General features: G+C 42.7%; 1 pseudogene; it reads right to left on the reverse strand.

The window, feature by feature from the left end:
* Positions 1-522: 522 nt before the first annotated feature.
* LOC139407981 (ubiquitin carboxyl-terminal hydrolase 1-like) lies at positions 523-4,318 on the reverse strand (annotated as a pseudogene).
* Between the last annotated feature and the right edge of the window lie 15,671 nt (positions 4,319-19,989).

Consider the following 19,989-nt stretch of genomic DNA (forward strand, 5'->3'; position numbering starts at 1 on the left):
CGTCTTCATTGAATGCGTTCATAATTTATCTGCAGATTAACAGCCAAAAAGGTTACCAGTATGCAAATTAGGGAGCCAAATGAACAGCTCGCTCCAATGTGATTCGGTGGGCTACACTGAATATGGTTACATGCACACAATAATGCGATTATTGTGGGTAGACAGATTAATACATTTGATTAAAATGTTTAAATACTTGGCAAGAAGAACGATACCCCTAATAATCCTGTTTACATGCATAGCCATGGGAAGTAGGGGTGTTGCAGACCCCCTCTGTTTTTCACTGAGCCTTTACTAGTCCTGTGTTAGAGGACCGATATAGCCGCCTGTAGCGTGGGCAAAAAAGGTCAGCATCTACACCACCAAACTACTTACATGAACACATCAGCAAATGGCCAATCAAAATAAACGTTCTACCACAGCGACCATGTAATTTTTGGGAAGCATATTTGATTCGGAGTTTGGACATAAGGTTTGTATGTGAAAACTATTCTACTAAGCATTCATTTAGTTGTTCCAAACTCACTTCACTAGGTCTAAAGAGGGGGGCTTGCTCGGCTGGTGTTCGCCCAGGGAGCCATACAAGCTACAACCGCCACTGACCCACACACATACAAAGTGGTGTCCCTGGCGGAAGACCCTCCTGTAAAATAACAGGTATGGAGTAGAAGTAGAGCAGGCTCTCAGGAAGTCCTCCTCCTCAAAAAAAAAGCACTTCAGAGTCATCAAAAGAGCATCCACTTCCCCTCGTTCTGCAGCAGGCTGCTCAGGACCTGCTCCCTAGACACCCCACCTCCAGCCCCCTAGCACCCAGTCACAAGGACCTCCTTAGCCTCCTTCTTTATCCGTCCATTACTACCGTGTCCCGGGGCCCTGGAAATCCGTCTGGATCATCTGGTGGTGATGTTGTCTGTCCCAGTAGAAGCTGCCTTGTCTGGGTTGGCTGTCTGCTTTTTGCCCCCAAAGTCGTAGCTGGACAGGCTCCTCTGGCCCCCCCAGCAGTCCCACCCCCTCTGAGGCCTTCTTGGCCCCCAGCTTGCTGTTTATTGTGGTGCTGGCAGAGTTGGCGTTAGCAGAACCATTTTGTCCTTTACATTGGGACTGTAAGACACTTCCCCTTCATCATAATCCAACACCTCTTCCTTGGGTTGCGGACCATGCAATTTCCCACCACACTCCTCTTCCTCTCCGCTCTGCTTCTCATCCCCCTTGGGCAGGTGGACCTTGGTGTCCTTGCTGTCCATCATCCTGATGTAGGTGGTGTACCGTCCCCTGGAGATGGTGACAGCGCTGTGAATGACCACAGCAAACAGCTGGTAGTGCTGCCCTCCAGTGGCTGAGGGGTGCATGCACCACTCCTCCAGAGAGTGCTTGAAAGGGGTCTGTAGGGGGGGTATTCACCTTTGAGAGGCCGGAGTACGGGTCCTTCCTGAACAACACAGAGAGAGAGGTAGCGTCAGTTTACACATGCTGAGTAGCTTGAGACACAGAGGTTACAAAGATGGTTGCAAAACCAACACTGAGCTAATCTAAACACAGTGAACCTTTACAGCGTCCTTTTTTCGTCAGATCGGCTTACCAAGTACTGATGTATAATGTGGTGTTGCGCTTCTGTGTTATATTATATCTGATTGTGTGTTGAAGTTGTATGTAAGTGGCAAAGTATCCATCCAGTGTAACTAGAGTAAGTGCAAAACCAAGCAGACTTGAGACGGGGTATTATAAAGGACAGAGAAGCACTTGAGGTGGATGGTGACGACCTCTGGGGGGGTTTTATCAAATGGCAGACTCCTCTCAGCCTCAGTGTAGTGGTGGCAGGTCTCACAGAGGTACTCTCCTACGATCCTCTCCACCGAGGCAAACTGGGAGAGTTTTCAGAGTTTTCAGCTCCAGCTTTGGGTCAGGGGAGACTGGAGGGGTGGAGAGCAGAGGAGAAGGGGTTAGGGTGAGATGGTTGTAATATGAGAGGATATACATTGTGGAGACTGTTGTTTGGGCTGATCTTTGAAACCGCTTGTTTAAGTGGTGACTGTTCATGTATGTGTGACCATGTGCTAACGTGTGTGCGTGTGTGGTAGAGTCTCTAGGCTGCAGGATTGCCGTATTAAACAAGAACCCTGTGTGAGTGTGTGTACACATAGTAACACCCCTCACATTCCGAGCTATTGTCTGGGCCGCGGTGTTCGTCCGCCTGCACTGGGGCACTGATGTCCTGGAAGTCTTCTCTCCTCTTAGCGTGACACTCACATTCCAGACAGCGTGTCCTCAACACCAGAAGGCCCTGGAACAAACGCTCCATCAGGTCCACACACAGGTACTCTGGACAGGGGAGAGGAAAAGAGGAGTCCAGATTCAACATAGTAATAGACAAAACATAATGGCTAAAGCAAGGGTACAAAAAAAATGTGACAGACAGGACACGGTCGATGAAGTGGATTTCCAACGACATGTACTCGGCTATGACCTCACTTTCAGCTTTCTCCTCCGCTTCCTCTCTTACTTTCTCCCGAGGGTTTTTCCTGTGTTCCCCACCATTCTCCTGAGGTTGGCTACTCTGCGTCTCCTCCTGGTCAGGTTCGGCTGTCTCTGTCTTTCCTCCTGTGTGGCAGCTAATCCATCCCATGCTCATGAACTTAGAGAATATACTGGGCTGCTTCCCTGAGGACAGCCAAGCTCAGCTTGGGCCTCTTCTTCACCTCTGCCTCTTTAGGAGCCACCTCTCCTTTCCCTTCCACGTCGTTTCCTTCTCTTCTTCCTGCTTGGTCTACCCCTCTTCTTCGCCTTCAAATTTTGGCGCTACAGTGATGTCACTGGAGGACTTCCTCTTGGGTTGGGTGAGAGGTTTCCCGTTTTCGGCCTACGGCTGACGATACTGCCTTCTTGGCCTGCCTCTGTGTCACTCTTCCTCTTACTGCTTGTTTGACCATCATCATGCTGTCCGGTCCTCTGGCAGTCTCTATGGGGGTGCCACAGGGTTCAATTCTCGGGCCGACTCTTTTCTCTGTATATATCAATGATGTTGCTCTTGCTGCGGGCGATTCCCTGATCCACCTCTACGCAGATGACACCATTCTATATACTTCCGGCCCGTCCTTGGACACTGTGCTATCTAACCTCCAAACGAGCTTCAATGCCATACAACACTCCTTCCGTGGCCTCCAACTGCTCTTAAACGCTAGTAAAACCAAATGCATGCTTTTCAACCGTTCGCTGCCTGCACCCGCACGCCTGACTAGCATCACCACCCTGGATGGTTCCGACCTTGAATATGTGGACATCTATAAGTACCTAGGTGTCTGGCTAGACTGTAAACTCTCCTTCCAGACTCATATCAAACATCTCCAATCGAAAATAAAATCTAGAGTCGGCTTTCTATTCCGCAACAAAGCCTCCTTCACTCACACCGCCAAACTTACCCTAGTAAAACTGACTATCCTACCGATCCTCGACTTCGGCGATGTCATCTACAAAATAGCTTCCAACACTCTACTCAGCAAACTGGATGCAGTTTATCACAGTGCCATCCGTTTTCACCCACCACTGCGACCTGTATGCTCTAGTCGGCTGGCACTCGCTACATATTCGTCGCCAGACCCACTGGCTCCAGGTCATCTACAAGTCCATGCTAGGTAAAGCTCCGCCTTATCTCAGTTCACTGGTCACGATGGCAACACCCACCCGTAGCACGCGCTCCAGCAGGTGTATCTCACTGATCATCCCTAAAGCCAACACCTCATTTGGCCGCCTTTCGTTCCAGTTCTCTGCTGCCTGTGACTGGAACGAATTGCAAAAATCGCTGAAGTTGGAGACTTTTATCTCCCTCACCAACTTCAAACATCTGCTATCTGAGCAGCTAACCGATCGCTGCAGCTGTACATAGTCTATCCATAAATAGCCCACCCATTTTTACCTACCTCATCCCCATACTGTTTTTATTTATTTACTTTTCTGCTCTTTTGCACACCAATATCTCTACCTGTACATGACCATCTGATCATTTATCACTCCAGTGTTAATCTGCAAAATTGTAATTATTTGCCTACCTCCAGTGCGGCTTGGTTGGGTTGTGTATCGGAGGACGCATGACTTTCAACCTTCGTCTCTCCCGAGCCCGTATGGGTTGTAGCGATGAGACAAGATAGTAGCTACTAAACAATTTGATACCACGAAAAAGGGGTAAAAAAATAAAAAAGTAATACTAAGTGTATGTTGTGTAGTAAGCTGTTTGTAGCCCATTTTCCCTTCTTCATTTTGCCTACTGTTCTGACTTGGTGGTGCACATGTAGATGTAATCATTGAATATTGTAAGAGCTTTCATTGTCAGCTTATATGCCCCCTTTATTTATCCTACGGTTCTGACTAAGAACGGCCCATGTTCTGAATTCTGTCGCTGTACATTTCAAAAGTGCTGAACAAATAGTTGTATTGACTACAGTACCTCCGTCCTAGCTCGCTCATTAACGTCTTAATCAAAATGATGGATGGCCTCTTTATCTGCTTTGTCGTCACCTTTTGCCATAGTTTGTACATCTCAATTGTCAGTAGAAACCACTTTTTTTTTAAAGCAAGTCAGCCATATCAGCTATGTTTTTTTTAAAGGCAGTAAATGAGGCTGAATTAACTGTTTCGCTGCCAGACAAGGCTCCGCTGATAGCCAGGTGTAGCAGTGGTAAACTGTTGGGACTTTATGTAGGCCCTAACAGTTTGTGAGCACCGTTTGTCACCGTAAAGTGCAATTCATGTATTGTTTAGTGTTGTGTTGTGTAGTGGCTTTGCTGGGATGCATCCCCCATTTTTTGTTTTTTGTTAACACAAGATGGCATGTAGCCCTCTCTAGGGTTCTCAGTCGGATGTATGGGCCAATGTGTACATTTCCGACATTGTTTTAATGTTAAGAAACAATAATCCTCACTTGCGATACAGTTTTGGAAACCTTTGGAACTTAACTTTCATATGACAGACACTGCAGATAGGTACTTGAATGGGTAACATTTGACCCATTGTTAATAACGTTATGTTGGTGGCCCACTCTTAGATGGTATAGGCATCTTACAGGATGGCTTTAACGAATTATTACATTAAAAAACATATTGTACATTAACATCATTAAAAAAACAAGTGTAGAACTTCAGTAGAATGCCCAGATAAAGGGAAGATCCAGAATTAGTACATCCATACATTTTTTTAAGCGTTTTATTTAATTAATTAATTAAAAATACATTTAACTTTTATAGTGCTATTCATTACAAAGAATCACACAGCAATTCAATGCAATTCATTGTATACATACAAAGGCTATATAGCTATTGATTCTTGAAGAATATAACTTATTATGAAATGGGTTGTTTTGATCCTGGGTGCTGGTTGGAAAAGCAGCGTTCCAAGCCTTACTGTTATTGGCTGTTATAGGCACACTATGCCTGCTAACAGATCAATCTGAAAATGATCACCCTGCCTCATAAGAATGTCATGTTCATGTTGCTGTCCTAATCATCTCTTGTATTTATCTAAACTTGCACATTATTATTTCCTTTTGCTTCCAGCCTAGCATTTAGTTTGGAACAGCTGGGGTCAATATAAGCCTAGCTGTCTGCCTATCCGACCTCAGGAACAATGTTTCACCTTGGAATTTCGATCTCTGTACCATACATAAATAGAACTCATTTCTATTTCTGACACAGATCAAGCTGAAAGTCCTGCCTCTCCCATCTCCTAATTGGTTTATAGAAGCAGGTACCCACGTGCCATCTCCTCATTGGTTATACCCACGTGGGTGATTGAAAGACAAACTGTTTTGCCGGTCGTCGTGGTAATACTATGAGAGTTTAGATGCCGATCACCATATAAGTTCAAAGATGAAAAAGCCTGGAAGGAGGACAGATGACAAGAAACTATTTGGTTGGCCGTTTTATGTGTGGATTAATTGTCCCCATGCATACTTCCAAAGTTGTGGCAAAATGGCTTAAGGACAACAAAGTCAAGGTATTGGAGTGGCCATCACAAAGCCCTGACCACAATCCTATAGAACTGAAAAAGCGTGTGCGAGAAAGGAGGCCTGCAAACCTGACTCAGTTACACCAGCTCTGTCAGTAGGAATGGGACAAAATTCACCCAACTTATTGTGGGAAGCTTGTGGAAGGCTACCTGAAACATTTGACCCAAGTTAAACAATGTAAAGGCAATGCTACCAAATACTAATTGAGTGTATGTAAACTTCTGACCCAGCTAAAACAGGGAATTTTTACTAGGATTAAATGTCAGGAATTGTGAATAACTGAGTTTAAATGGATTTGGCTAAGGTGTATGTAAACTTCCGACTTCAACTGTAGCTTCTCAATTCTCCTGTGTACCCTAATCGAGAAAGTGGTACCCTAATCGAGAAAGTGCCTTCCCACACTGGGAGCAGTTGTAGGGCTTCTCTCCTGTGTGTATTCTCTCATGCTCCTTCAGGCTCCTTAACCACCTAAAACTATTTCCACAGTGGGAACAATGGTAGGGCTTCTCTCCTGTGTGTGTTCACTCATGCTTTTTCAGGTCCCCTGACTGGGTAAAACTCTTTCCACAATGAGAGCAGTGGTAGGGCTTCTCTCCTGTGTGTGTTCTCTCATGCTCCTTCAGGCTACCTAACCACCTAAAACTCTTTCCGCATTTGTAGCAACGGTAAGGCTTTTCTCCTGTGTGTGTCCTCTTTTGGATCCCACAACTCAGTAAAACTTTGCACACTGGGAGCAGTGGTGTCGTCTCGCTGGTTTGGACGTCTCTGGGTCTGGTTCATCGGAGGGACTCTTCCTGTTATCATCGTGAGTGTCTGGTCTCTCTTGAGGGTGTGTTCTCTCATGCCTTTTCAGGTTGCCTAACTGGGTAAAACTCTTTCCACACAAGGAGCAATGGTAAGGTTTCTCTCCTGTGTGTATTTTCTTATGCTCCTTCAGGCTCCCTAACCACTTAAAACGCCTTCCACACTGGGAGCAGTGGTAAGGCTTCTCACTTGTGTGTGTCCTTTCGTGCGTTTTCAGGTCCCCTGGCCAGGTAAAACCCTTTTCACACATGGAGCAGTGGTAAGGCTTTTCTCCTGTGTGTATTTTCTTGTGTTCCTTCAGGCTCCTTAACTGGGTAAAAGTTTTTCTACACTGAGAGCAGTGGTAAGGCCTTTCTCCTGTGTGTGTTCTCTCATGCCCTTTCAGCTTCCATAACCACTTAAAAACGCTTTCCACATTGGGAGCAGTGGTGTGGTCTTGCTGGTTTGGATGTCTCTGGCTGTGGTTCCTCTGAAGGACTCTTCCTGCTGTCAGGGCAAGAGTCTGGTCCCTCTCCTGCCAAAGACAAATCGAGAATTTAGTTCAGAAAGGAAACACCACACATTTGCTTAATCATTTACTAGAAAAGATTAACAATACATTAGGTCTTGACTAGGGATGTGCACGGTATTCGAATATTCTAATATCCGAATGGATGTTAGTATTTGTGAAGTGAGAGTACACATAATGCAATATGGAATACAATTCTGGAATTGAAAGGAGCAGGTAGGCTACAACGAGGCTGTTGTTTTACCTGAATCGGGTTGGGGAGAAAGCACAGCATGTCGCCTCAATTAGCCTAGCTAGCTAGCTTCTCTAGGCTACTCCAGTCAAGACGGGGCACTGTTATAAGGAATGATAAATAACATTGTGGCTGTTGCGGAGATGCTACTGCATCGCTCTCTCCCTCTGTCTGTTTGCTCCCATCTCACCAGCCCCTACTCACCTGCAGCAAAAGAGCGCCAGCCTCTTTGCCTCATGCAGCAGTGCTCAGGTTAAAAACGTGTATTTTGTATTTCAAATATACGGATAAAAATTCATGATACGAATAGTGAAATGATTTAAAATCCCCATCCCTCGTCCCTCTGGCTCACTGCCAGAGCAACCCAGCATATAAAGATGATATAATAACTACAGGCAGTGAGCACGGTATGCTATACCAATCCCCCTGACTGAACAAAAGAGGAGCCAAACAGGTGGAGGCTGGGGAGGGGTTGGCAGAGCAGAAATACTTTGCAATCTCTGCTCATGTGATCAGCTGATACCAGCACTCGGGTTTCCCTTCTGAACCGGCTTCACTTTATATAAACAGACCTGAATGAACTGTTTTCCTATGAGGTCTAATCCAGACCACATCCCTCAATAACCCGAGGCAAAGCTTTACCACATTTCATCATACATCTTTTTTTAAAACTTGCAGCCATCATAGTAATAAAGAGTTTCAAATCTAATCTTGCTCTCATGGAATGTCATGTTTTTAGGCTGAGCAGATCTCTATAATAATAGATATTAAGAAACATTTCAGTCAATGTCATTGGATACATTTGATCCATTGTTAATAAAGGGTCTGTTGGTGACCCACTCTTTGATGGTGTAGACATCTTGCAGAGTGTGGCTTTAACAATTCCTAAATTATTCAAAAACACTTAAGTGTAGGGGCACGTTTGAGATGTAAGGCTAACGCAGAGGACTGTAGACAAAAGTTGACAAATAAAGTCAGGGAGGTGCATTTGCGACAGTCAAGTCTGACACTGTTGTGGTTTTCCAACAGCAAGGCTCAGATCAGCATGGCAGTGTTAACGTAATTGACACACTTCTCCCACCCCATATCACACACTCACAAACTGAAATAATATATGTAGCCTACATTGTACAATCAATTGGTGAGAGAGCCCCAAATATCACATTTAAATGTGTATTTATCCACTGTACATGAATCGCGGCAAAGTTGGTTCCTGTTTCAGTCAAGTCTTTTGGGCACAGCCGCGTGGTTCAAACTTTAACACTCTAATGATTGGTTGACAATACAGCCTCCCACAATGCAGGTGATGGCTGCAGGATGAAGCTGGTGAAGAGCAAATGCAGAAACTTGCAATTGACTGCAGTAAAAGAAATGAACTTTGAACACTTGGTTTTTGTAAAGTTTATGCAGTTTGACAATTTTTAATCGCTATAATGTAACACACTTTGAAAGGCGGAGACGAACGATGGTCTCCGACTTGACATAACTGCTCCGCGCGAACCTAGAACTTCAGTAGAATGCCCCTTTAAAGCCAATATCAAGAATTCATTCATTTTGGGACTTTCAAATTAATTACATAGGCCATCAGGGCAGATTTTGACTTGAATAATTATTAATAATTTGTAGACTGCAAATTGACCAAAAAGATATAACATTTGACTAAAACATCATTTCAATTTGTACATAACCACATATTATTTATATTCTCTGTGTTAGGTGTAACAATAGTATTGTTATGTGTTGCAGTGGGGACACTAATGTGTGCCACACTCGCTCCTACCATTCTACTGCAGTGACCAGCGTCTCTATTGATGATGAGATGTTGACTGTTAATAAACAATAGTTAAGCAGCTGAAATGCTTTAACCGTCCTATCTGAAAAGAGACAGAACAGATATGAAATATGGTGTCAGCGCAGACGAACTTGTCGGCAGGAAAATTACTTTCGCCATCGAGAGACTGTGAGTAGCAAACTTGGAAGTGACTCGAAAACAGTGAGCTATGTAGCTATATAGCAAGAAGGCCACCTAAACGGGTGACGCAGAGATAAACCACGTTGCAAGGTGGAGAGCGCGCTTGGATTAAAACCACCAACAACCTGGCGAAGTGCCGGAAATCGTGGAAAGAGGAGTTGACACTCTACCTGGTTCTTACTACACTAGAGGATGCGGAGGAGACCGTGAAAGTGAAACTTTTCTACCATCTCATTGGAGAGAGTGGTAGGAAGCTGTGTGAGACAATGACGTGTTCAATGTCCGCGAGGTCGTCAGTGAACCAGTTTATTGAGGCGTTTGACGCGCAATTGCAACCCAAAATTGAATGAGACTGTTGAGAGGTCAAGGAACTGATGAAGGTATTGATAAATATGTAACATATTTTAAAACGCTAGCCAGTACATGCAATTTCGGTGATATTAAAGACTCGTTGATCCATGATAGAATTGTATGTGGCACATGCGACTTTCATCTTAGAGAGAGACTGCTAAGAGAGGATAACCTGACAGACAAATGTATGCCGATTTGTAGATCTGTTCTGTCGATCTGAGTTGTCACGTAATAACAGTAAAACAATTCAAGGTAATGCAGTTGAGGAAGTACATGCAATAAAACATACAACAAAGAAAGAAAAGGACTAGTATCCAATCTCATGCAAACTCTGTGGGGAAACACATGAGAGGAGTAAAAACAAATGGCCAGCTTTTGGAAGCAGTGTAAAAAGTGTGGGAAGGACAATCGTTTTGCTGCAAAGTGCATGTCAAAGCAAGGGAAAGGAAAATGAGTGCATAACATGACAGACAGATGAGGACACTGAGTGTTACTACAGACAAGAGACCTAGTCAGTTATTTGCAGCAAATGCTCATTGTCAAAGAACTTGTGAGATTCCAGTTAGATTGTGGAGCAAGCTGTAATATTATCCCAATAAATCCTAGTGATGTACAGCAAGAGCTCACTACAGCCACGGGGCAAATGCAAGATTCAACTGAGAAATCCAGGAAACAAGATACTGTGCCGCCTGTCTAGAGTTTGACGAGGTCTCTACGGTGCCAATACTAGGAAGTAAAGCAGATCAGGCCATGAACTTAGAGAAATGGCAGTTTACATTTTATGTTTTTTGCTGTGGGTAGCATTGTGACAGAGGGTACAGACACAGATGCTCAGTGAACTATGGAGAACATAAAAAGATGATATTCAGATGTCTTCACAGGAGACGATGTCTGTAAGGAAACTACAAAATCGAGATTGACCACAAGGTGGAGCCAATGAAACTACCTAAAATAAGTGTTCCAGTCACAATGATGAAGCCATTGAAAGAAGGCAGAGCAGCCTTCAGGACAGGAGGATTATTACACCGGTGGAGAAAAGAACCCGATTGGATAAGCAGCCTTGTGATTGTGAAGAAACCAAATGGTAAACTGAGAATATGTATAGACCCCATACCATTGAACAAGGCACTAAAGAGAAGTCACTTTCCTTTACCAACAATCGATGCATTCTTACTGGACCTTTTTAAAAGAAAGAGTATTCACAGTGTGGGTTTCTGGCACTTACAGCTAGAAGAAGAGTCAAGCTATCTGACTACATTCTCTACACTGTGTGGCAGGTACAGATGGTTGAAGATGCCGATGGGGATTAGCCCGGCACCTGAAATGTTCCAAAGGAAATTGAGCCAAGAGCTGGAGGGTTTACCGGGAATACACGCCATCGCAGATAATATTTTGATTACAGGAGCGGGTGATAAGCTGGAGATAGTAAACAGGAACAATGTTGAGAAACTGAGGGCATTCCTAAACAGATGCAGAGAAAATAACATAAAGCTGAACTCAGACTGGTTCCGCCTGAGAAGAAAGAAAAATAGGTTCCATACTTTGGACACCTACTGACATCAGAAGGACTCAAAATCAAGTTTGCGCGATACGAGAGATGCCGAGACCGACGGATGTGAAAGGAGTACAACAACTACTTGGTATGGTGAACTATCTGCCAAAGTTCTACAAACACTTATCTGACAAGTGTGTTACTGGGACAGCTGACGCACAAAGAAAATATATGGGACTGGAGTGAGATGCACAAACAGGCGTTCCTCAAGATCAAAGAAACCAATGCCAACGCACCAGTACTGAAGTACTATGACCCTGAAGATGTTTTATTTTCTATATTTTTTTTAACCTTTAATTAGGCAAGTCAGTTAATTCTTATTTACAATGAGGGCCTACCCCGGACGACACTAGGCCAATTGTGCGCTGCCCTATGTGACTCCCAATCACGGCTGGATGTGATACAGCCTGGATTCAAACCAGGGACTGTTGTGACGCCTCTTGCACTGAGATGCAGTGCCTTAGACCGCTCCGCCACTCGGGAGATGAACTGACACTACAGCACGATGCCTCGAGAGACAGGACTAAGCTCTGCCTTGATGCAAAGTGGGAAACCTATAGCATTTGGGAATCGAGCACTGACAAAAACAGAGATTGACTATGCCCAAATAGAAAAATAACATTTGGCAATTGTTTTCTGCATGGAGAAATTCCATTAGTATTCTTATGGCCGGAGAGTGAGTGTACATTCTGACCATAGGCCACTGGAGAGCATTGTGAGGGAGTCTTTGCTGAGCACACCAAAGAGACGTCAAGGAATGTTGCTCAAACTACAGAAATATGACATTGAAGTTACATATGTTCCTGGGAAGGACATGTTGCTTGCCGATACTCTGAGCTGAGCATACTTACCAGGAAGTACCACAGAAGGATCAGTTGAAGCTGAAATAATCGAAAGCATTAATGTGGCCCAATACCTACACATCTCAGAGGAGAAGCTCAAAGCTAGTCACTCTGAAACCACAAAAGACAAGAAAATGCAGACACTGATACAGACCATTCAGTCGGGATGGCCAAAGAAGAAAATGGATACACAGAACGATGTCATACACTACTACTCATTTCAAGATGAACTGAGTGTTCAAGTTGGAATCATATTCAGAGGAGAAAGAGCAGTTATTCCAGACACACTCAGAGGTGAAATAACTAACCAGATTCACTTTTCTCACATTTGGATTGAAGGATGCCTCAGGAGGTCAAGAGAATGTGTATACTGGCAAGGCATGAACGAACAGGTTAGGACATTCATAGAAAAGTGTGACGCCTGCAGGATGCAAAACAACTAAAAGAGACACTTTGTCCACATGAGCTGCCTAGCCGACCATGGGAAAAGGTAGGCACAGACCTGTTTACCTTTGACAAAAAAAGATTATCTGATTACTTTCCAACTTCTGGGAAATTGACTACTTACCTGTCCACTACTGTGATGCGCAAGGGATACCAGACGTCTGTTTCTCTGATAATGGACCTCAGTTTTCCTCCCAGGATTTCAAAAGATTCCGTGAACTGTAGGAATTCAAACACAAGACCTCGTCACCTGATTACCCTCAAAGTAACGGGAAAGCATAGTCAGCCGTGAAGGGGAGGCAGGTAGCCTAGTGGTTAGAGCGTTGGACTAGTAACAGAAAGGTTACGAGATTGAATCCCCAAGCTGACAAGGTAAAATTCTGTTGTTCTGCCCCTGAACAAGGCAGTTGACCCACTGTTCCTAGGCCATCATTGAAAATAAGAATTTGTTCTTAACGGACTTGCCTAGTTAAATAAAGGTAATAAAAAATAAGACGGCAAAACATCTGATGCTGAAAGCCAAAACAGCAGACAAAGACCCTTGCCTGGCTATAGTGGATCATCGCAATACACCTTCGCAAGGACCGAACGCGAGCCCAGCTCAAAGACTGCTGAGTAGGAGAACCAGAACACCTACCCATAAGGGACAGTCTTCTACAACCAGAGATTGAAAAACAAAACAAGGTCTGATTCAAAACCAGAACTAGTTCTGTACGATGGCGGGTGGCCTAAACTGCGTCGTATGCCATTACCTAGAGCAAGTTGTAATCTTAACTGGCACATTTCGAACGATGCTTTTGTGAGGCGCAGTCGGGAACTAGTTCTGTACGATGGCGGGTGGTGGGATCGATAAACCAGAATCATTTGCTGCAAATGAATTACTTAAAAATCATACAATGTGATTTTCTGGATTTTTGTTTTAGATTCCGTCTCTCACAGTTGAAGTGTACCTATGATAAAAATTACAGACCTCTACGTGCTTTGTAAGTAGGAAAACCTGCAAAATCGGCAGTGTATCAAATACTTGTTCTCCCCACTGTACATGCAAAATACAAGGTCAGTACCAATATCAATGTAAATGGATACTGGTGATAGCTGAGGTAGAAATGTACATCAGGGGTAAAAGTGCCTGAGAAGCAGGAAAAATATAATAAATAGTAGCAGCAACATACAGTGCCTTCAGAAAGTATTCACACACGCTGACTTTTTCCACATTTTGTTGTGTTACAGCCTGAATTTAAATATGATTCAATTGAGATTTTGTGTCACTGGCTTTCACGCACTATGCCATAATGTCAAAGTAGAATTATGTTTTAAGACATTTTTACTAATTAATGCAAATTGAAAAGTTGAAATGCATTGAGCCAGTAAGTATTAGACACCTTTGTTATGGCAAGCCTAAATAAATCCATGAGTAAAACTGTGCTTAACAAATCACATAATAAGTTACATGCACTTTGTGCAGTAATAGTGTTTAACATGTTTTTGAATGACTACCTCATCTCTGTACCCCACACAAACAGATAATTGTAAGGTCCCTCAGTTGAGCAGTGCATTTCAAACACAGATTCAACCACAACAACCAGGGTTGAATCTGCCTCACAATGAAGGGCACCTATTGGCAGATGGAAAAAAAGAAGCAGACATGAAGCATGAAGTTTTTAATTACACTTTGGATGGTGTATCAATACACCCATTCACTACAAAGATACATCGTCCTTCTTAATTAACTCAGTTGCCAGAGAAGAAGGAAACTGCTCTGGGATTTCACCATGAGGCCAATGGTGAATTTAAAACAGTTACAGAGTTTAATGGCTGTGATAGCAGAAAACTGAAGATGGATCAACAACATTGTAGTTACTCCACTATACTAACCTAAGTGACAGAGGGAAAAGAAGGAAGCTGGTACAGAATAAAAATAGTAAAATAAACATGAATTCTGTTTGTAATAACGCACTAAAGTTAAACTGCTAAAAATGTGGCAAAGAAAGTACCTTTATATCCTAAATACAAAGCCTTATGTTTGGGTCAAATCCAACACATCACTGAGTACCACTCTTCATGTTTTCAAGCAAGGTGGTGACTGCATCATGTTATGGGTATGTTGTCATTGGCAAGGACTAGGGAGTTTTTAGGATAAAAATATACCGAATAGAGATAAACACAGGCAAAATCCTAGAGGAAAACCTAGTTCTGTCTGCTTTCCAACAGACACTAGGAGACAAATTCACCTTTCAGCAGGACAATAAACTAAAACACAACGCCGGTTATACACGGGAGTTGCTTACCAAGATGACACTGAAAGTTCCTGAGTGGCCTAGTACTTAAATCGTCTTGAAAATCTACGACAAGACTTGAAAATGTCTGTCTAGCTACGATCAACAACGAATTTTGGCAAATATTGTGCAATCCAGGTGAGCAAAGCTCGCTGTAAGGTGCTTCTACAAATTATTGACTCAGGGGTGTGAATACTTACAGTGCTCTACGTAATTATTGGGACAGTGAAACATGTTTTGTTGTTTTGGCTCTGTACTCCAGCACTCGGATTTGAAATGATACAATGACTATGAGGTTAAAGTGCAAACTGTCACCTTAAATTTGAGGGCATTTTCATCCATATCGGGTGAACCGTAGAGAAATTACAGCACTTTCTGTACATAGTCCCTTCATTTTAGGGGACCAAAGGTATTGGTGTGTATAAAAGTAGTCAAAGTTTAGAATTTGGTCATATTCCTAGCATGCAGTGATTACATCAAGCTTGTGACTCTACGAACTTAGATGCATTTGCTGTTTGTTTTGGTTGTGTTTTAGATTATTGTGTGCCCAATAGAAATGAATGGTAAATAATGTAGTGTCATTTTGGAGTCACTTTTATTGTAAATAAGAATAGAATGTTTCTATACTTAACTAAAATATAAACACAACATGCAACAATTTCAACAATTTGACTGAGTTACAGTTCATATAAGGAAATCAGTCAATTGAAATAAATAAATTAAGCCCTAATCTATGGATTTCACATGACTGGGCAGGGGTGCAGCTGTCTGGATGGCTGGTGTCAGACGATCCCGTAGCTGAAGAAGCCAGATGTGAGGGTCCTGAGCTGGCGTAGTTACGTGGTGTGCGGTTGTGTGGCTGGTTGGACGTACTGCCAAATTCTCTAAAACGACGTTGGAGGCGGCTTATGGTAGAGAAATTAACATTATATTCTCTGGGAACAGCTCTGGTGAACATTCCTGCAGTCAGCATGCCAACTGCATGTTCCCTCAAAACTTGAAACATCTGTGGCATTGTGTTGTGTGACAAAACTGCACATTTTAGAGTGGCCTTTTATTGTCCCCAGCTCAAGGTGCACCTGTGTTATGATCATGCTGTTTAATCAGCTTCTTGATATGCCACACCTGTCAGGTGGATTGATTATCTTGGCAAAGGAGAAATGCTCACCAACAGGCATGAAAACAAATTTGTTTACAACATTTTAGAGAAATATGCTTTTTGTGTGTATGGACATTTCTTGGATCTTTTATTTCAGCTCATGGAATATGGGAATAACACTTTACATGTTGCATTTATTTTTGTTCAGTATACATTAATGTGGACACTACCATAATTACGGATAGTCCTGAATTTATTGTGAATAATGATGAGTGAGAAAGTTAGACAAACAATATCATACCCTCCCCCCCAAAAAATGCTAACCTCTCCTGTTATGGTAATGGGGAAAGATTAGCATGTCTTGGGGTTACGATATTTGAATTCAGGCTGTAACACAAAATGTGAAATAACACAACTTGATGGCAGTAGCTAACTACTGTAGCTACAGTGGGGCAAAAAAGTATTTAGTCAGCCACCAATTGTGCAAGTTCTCCCACTTAAAAAGATCAGAGAGGCCTGTAATTTTCATCATGGGTACACTTCAACTATGACAGACAAAATGAGAAAAAAAATCCAGAAAATCACATTGTTGGATTTTTAATGAATTTATTTGCAAATTATGGTGGAAAATAAGTATTTGGTCAATAACAAAAGTTTATCTCAATACTTTGTTATATACACTTTGTTGGCAATGACAGAGGTCAAACGTTTTCTGTATGTCTTCACAAAGTTTTCACACACTGTTGCTATTTATGGTGGAAAATAAGTATTTGGTCAATAACAAAAGTTTATCTCAATATTTTGTTATATACACTTTGTTGGCAATGACAGAGGTCAAACGTTTTCTGTATGTCTTCACAAAGTTTTCACACACTGTTGCTGGTATTTTGGCCCATTCCTCCATGCAGATCTCCTCTAGAGCAGTGATGTTTTGGGGCTGTTGCTGGGCAACACGGACTTTCAACTCCCTCCAAAGATTTTCTATGGGGTTGAGATCTGGAGACTGAATAGGCCACTCCAGGACCTTGAAATGCTTCTTACGAAGCCACTCCTTCGTTGCCCGGGCGGTGTTTGGGATCATTGTCATGCTGAAAGCCCCAGCCACGTCTCATCTTCAATGCCCTTGCTGATGGAAGAAGGTTTTTCACCTAAAATCTCACGATACATGGCCCCATTCATTCTTTCCTTTACACGGATCAGTCGTCCTGGTCCCTTTGCAGAAAAACAGCCCCAAAGCATGTTTCCACCCCCATAATTCACAGTAGGTATGGTGTTCTTTGGATGCAACTCAGCATTCTTTGTCCTCAAATCACGACGAGTTGAGTTTTTACCAAAAAGTTATCTTTTGGTTTCATCTGACCATATGACATTCTCCCAATCTTCTTCTGGATCATCCAAATGCTCTCTAGCAAACTTCAGACGGGCCTGGACATGTACTGGCTTAAGCAGGGGGGCAAGTCTGGCACTGCAGGATTTGAGTCCCTGGCGGCGTAGTGTGCTACTGATGGTAGGCTTTGTTACTTTGGTCCCAGCTCTCTGCAGGTCATTCACTAGGTCCCCCCGTGTGGTTCTGGGATTTTTGCTCACCGTTCTTGTGATCACCCCACGGGGTGAGATCTTGCGTGGAGCCCCAGACCGAGGGAGATTATCAGTGGTCTTGTATGTCTTCCATTTCCTAATAATTGCTCCCACAGTTGATTTCTTCAAACCAAGCGGCTTACCTATTGCAGATTCAGTCTTCCCAGCCTGGTGCAGGTCTACAATTCTGTTTCTGGTGTCTTTTGACAGCTCTTTGGTCTTGGCCATAGTGGAGTTTGGAGTGTGACTGTTTGAGGTTGTGGACAGGTGTCTTTTATAGTGATAACAAGTTCAAACAGGTACCATTAATACAGGCAACGAGTGGAGGACAGAGGAGCCTCTTAAAGAAAAAGTTACAGGTCTGTGAGAGCCAGAAATCTTGCTTGTTTGTAGGTGACAAAATACTTATTTTCCACCATAATTTGCATATAAATTCATTTAAAATCCTACAATGTGATTTTCTGGAATTTTTTTTCTAATTTTGTCTGTCATAGTTGAAGTGTACCTATGATAAATTACAGGCCTCTCTCATCTTTTTAAGTGGGAAAACTTGCACAATTGGTGGCTGACTAAATACTTTTCTGCCCTACTGTATATTTTGCCAGCAAGCAAAATAATTGCAAACGGGTTAGCATCTAAATGCTAGCACGTTAGGAACATACTTCCTCCAACGCTAGGAACGTATTTTCTCCAATGAAAAGGTGCCTCGGTCCCAAAACACACATTTTCTGGAGACTTGTGGGCAGAGTGCCGATGACGTCTCCCACTGTATGCACTTTTGGTAGCCTGATTGCATCCAGACTGAGGAGAAATCTGCACAAAATGAGTCCCTGACCACCTCCTGAGGTCAGTCAGATCTGAACACAATCAAACCACAAAGCAACTTTTGTGCATCTAGACCTGTCTTTTCAATGTGATCTTCGTATTCTGATAGCAGAAGTTGCATGTAAGTGTCAAGTGTAGACACGGCCTGATATGATTGTATCCCGCAGTATAAGCCTCTTGTCTTCCTACCCTAGGCTGAGTTAGCAGTTAAGCCCTGGGCTCCACTTTATCAACTTAGGTCACCCCTCTTGGTCTATCTCTACTTGCCACAGAGGTCAGCTCACTCCTTCCTACTGTTAACACTTTATGGGTAGTTTGTGACAAGATATACTATGCAGGGGCTATTTCTGTGTACAACACCAAATGAGCAATCCATTATTTATTAATAGTCTGCTCTGCACTATTTTAGAGCGGCCTGGCTGTTACTACATGTTATTTCACCTTTCATGCTGAATAAGTTCAGCCACGGGGTATAATAGCGGCAGGTCCTCCCTTTCTAGTTGACCAAACAACAGCCTCACGGGTGAGTCACACTCTCTAAGTCCCAGGTATAGGGTTTCAGCTAAGACTAATTTCATGAAATGAATTCTTAGCTGAAAGCAGGGGTTCAGCACTTTGTCATTCAGTGCTCCTTTTGTGTATTTTTTACAGTTACCCTCGAGCTCCTCTGTGGTTTCCTGATCGAGCCCACAATATGGTCTGGCTGCGGGACACCTAAGGTGAACCCCCTGAACCTGTAGTTGTTATAATGCTACATTTCTTCTTCAGCACTTAATTCATCAAATAATTTAACTAGTTATTGATAACCAGTAACACTTCTTTTTGGGTTCCACAGTTTCATAATTGATGGATTGTATTGTTTTTTTTATATACCAATTGCAATGCAGTAGCTTCTAAACAATAGTACTTAAGTTATTTTCTTACCTTACCCAAGAAATTATTTTAACTTATAATTCGACAATCATCAAAATAAAAGCTAGACTGTCAGGGAGAATTGAAAATTCATAAAACAATTAATTTTGCAGTATTGATTTTGTTATCATGTTTGCGCAAAATAACACAGCATTAGCTATGGCAAAATGCATAGAACTGTAGGAAATTAGATTTAAAACAATAACAATTTCTCTTAGCTTTATGGAGAAATTTGTAGAACTGCAGGAAACTGGTTTAAATATTCCAAAAAAATTAGCAAATGTATTAAATTGAAAACTGAAATACCTTACCTACATAAGTATTCAGGACTTTTGCTATGAGACTCGAAATTGAGCTCAGGTGCATCCTGTTTCCATTGATCATCCTTGAGATGTTTCTACAACTTGGATTGGAAAATACAATAGTTTGGACATGATTTGAAAAGGCACACACCTGTCTATATAAGGTACAATGGTTGACAGTGCATGTCAGAGCAAAAACCAGGATTGTGTTGGGGCACCGATCTGGGGAAGGGTACCAAAACATTTCTGCAGCATTGAAGGTCCCCGTAAACACAGTGGCCTCCATCATTTTTAAAT

This window comes from Oncorhynchus clarkii, chromosome 4, assembly GCF_045791955.1.
Source record: "Oncorhynchus clarkii lewisi isolate Uvic-CL-2024 chromosome 4, UVic_Ocla_1.0, whole genome shotgun sequence".
Lineage (NCBI taxonomy): Eukaryota > Metazoa > Chordata > Actinopteri > Salmoniformes > Salmonidae > Oncorhynchus > Oncorhynchus clarkii.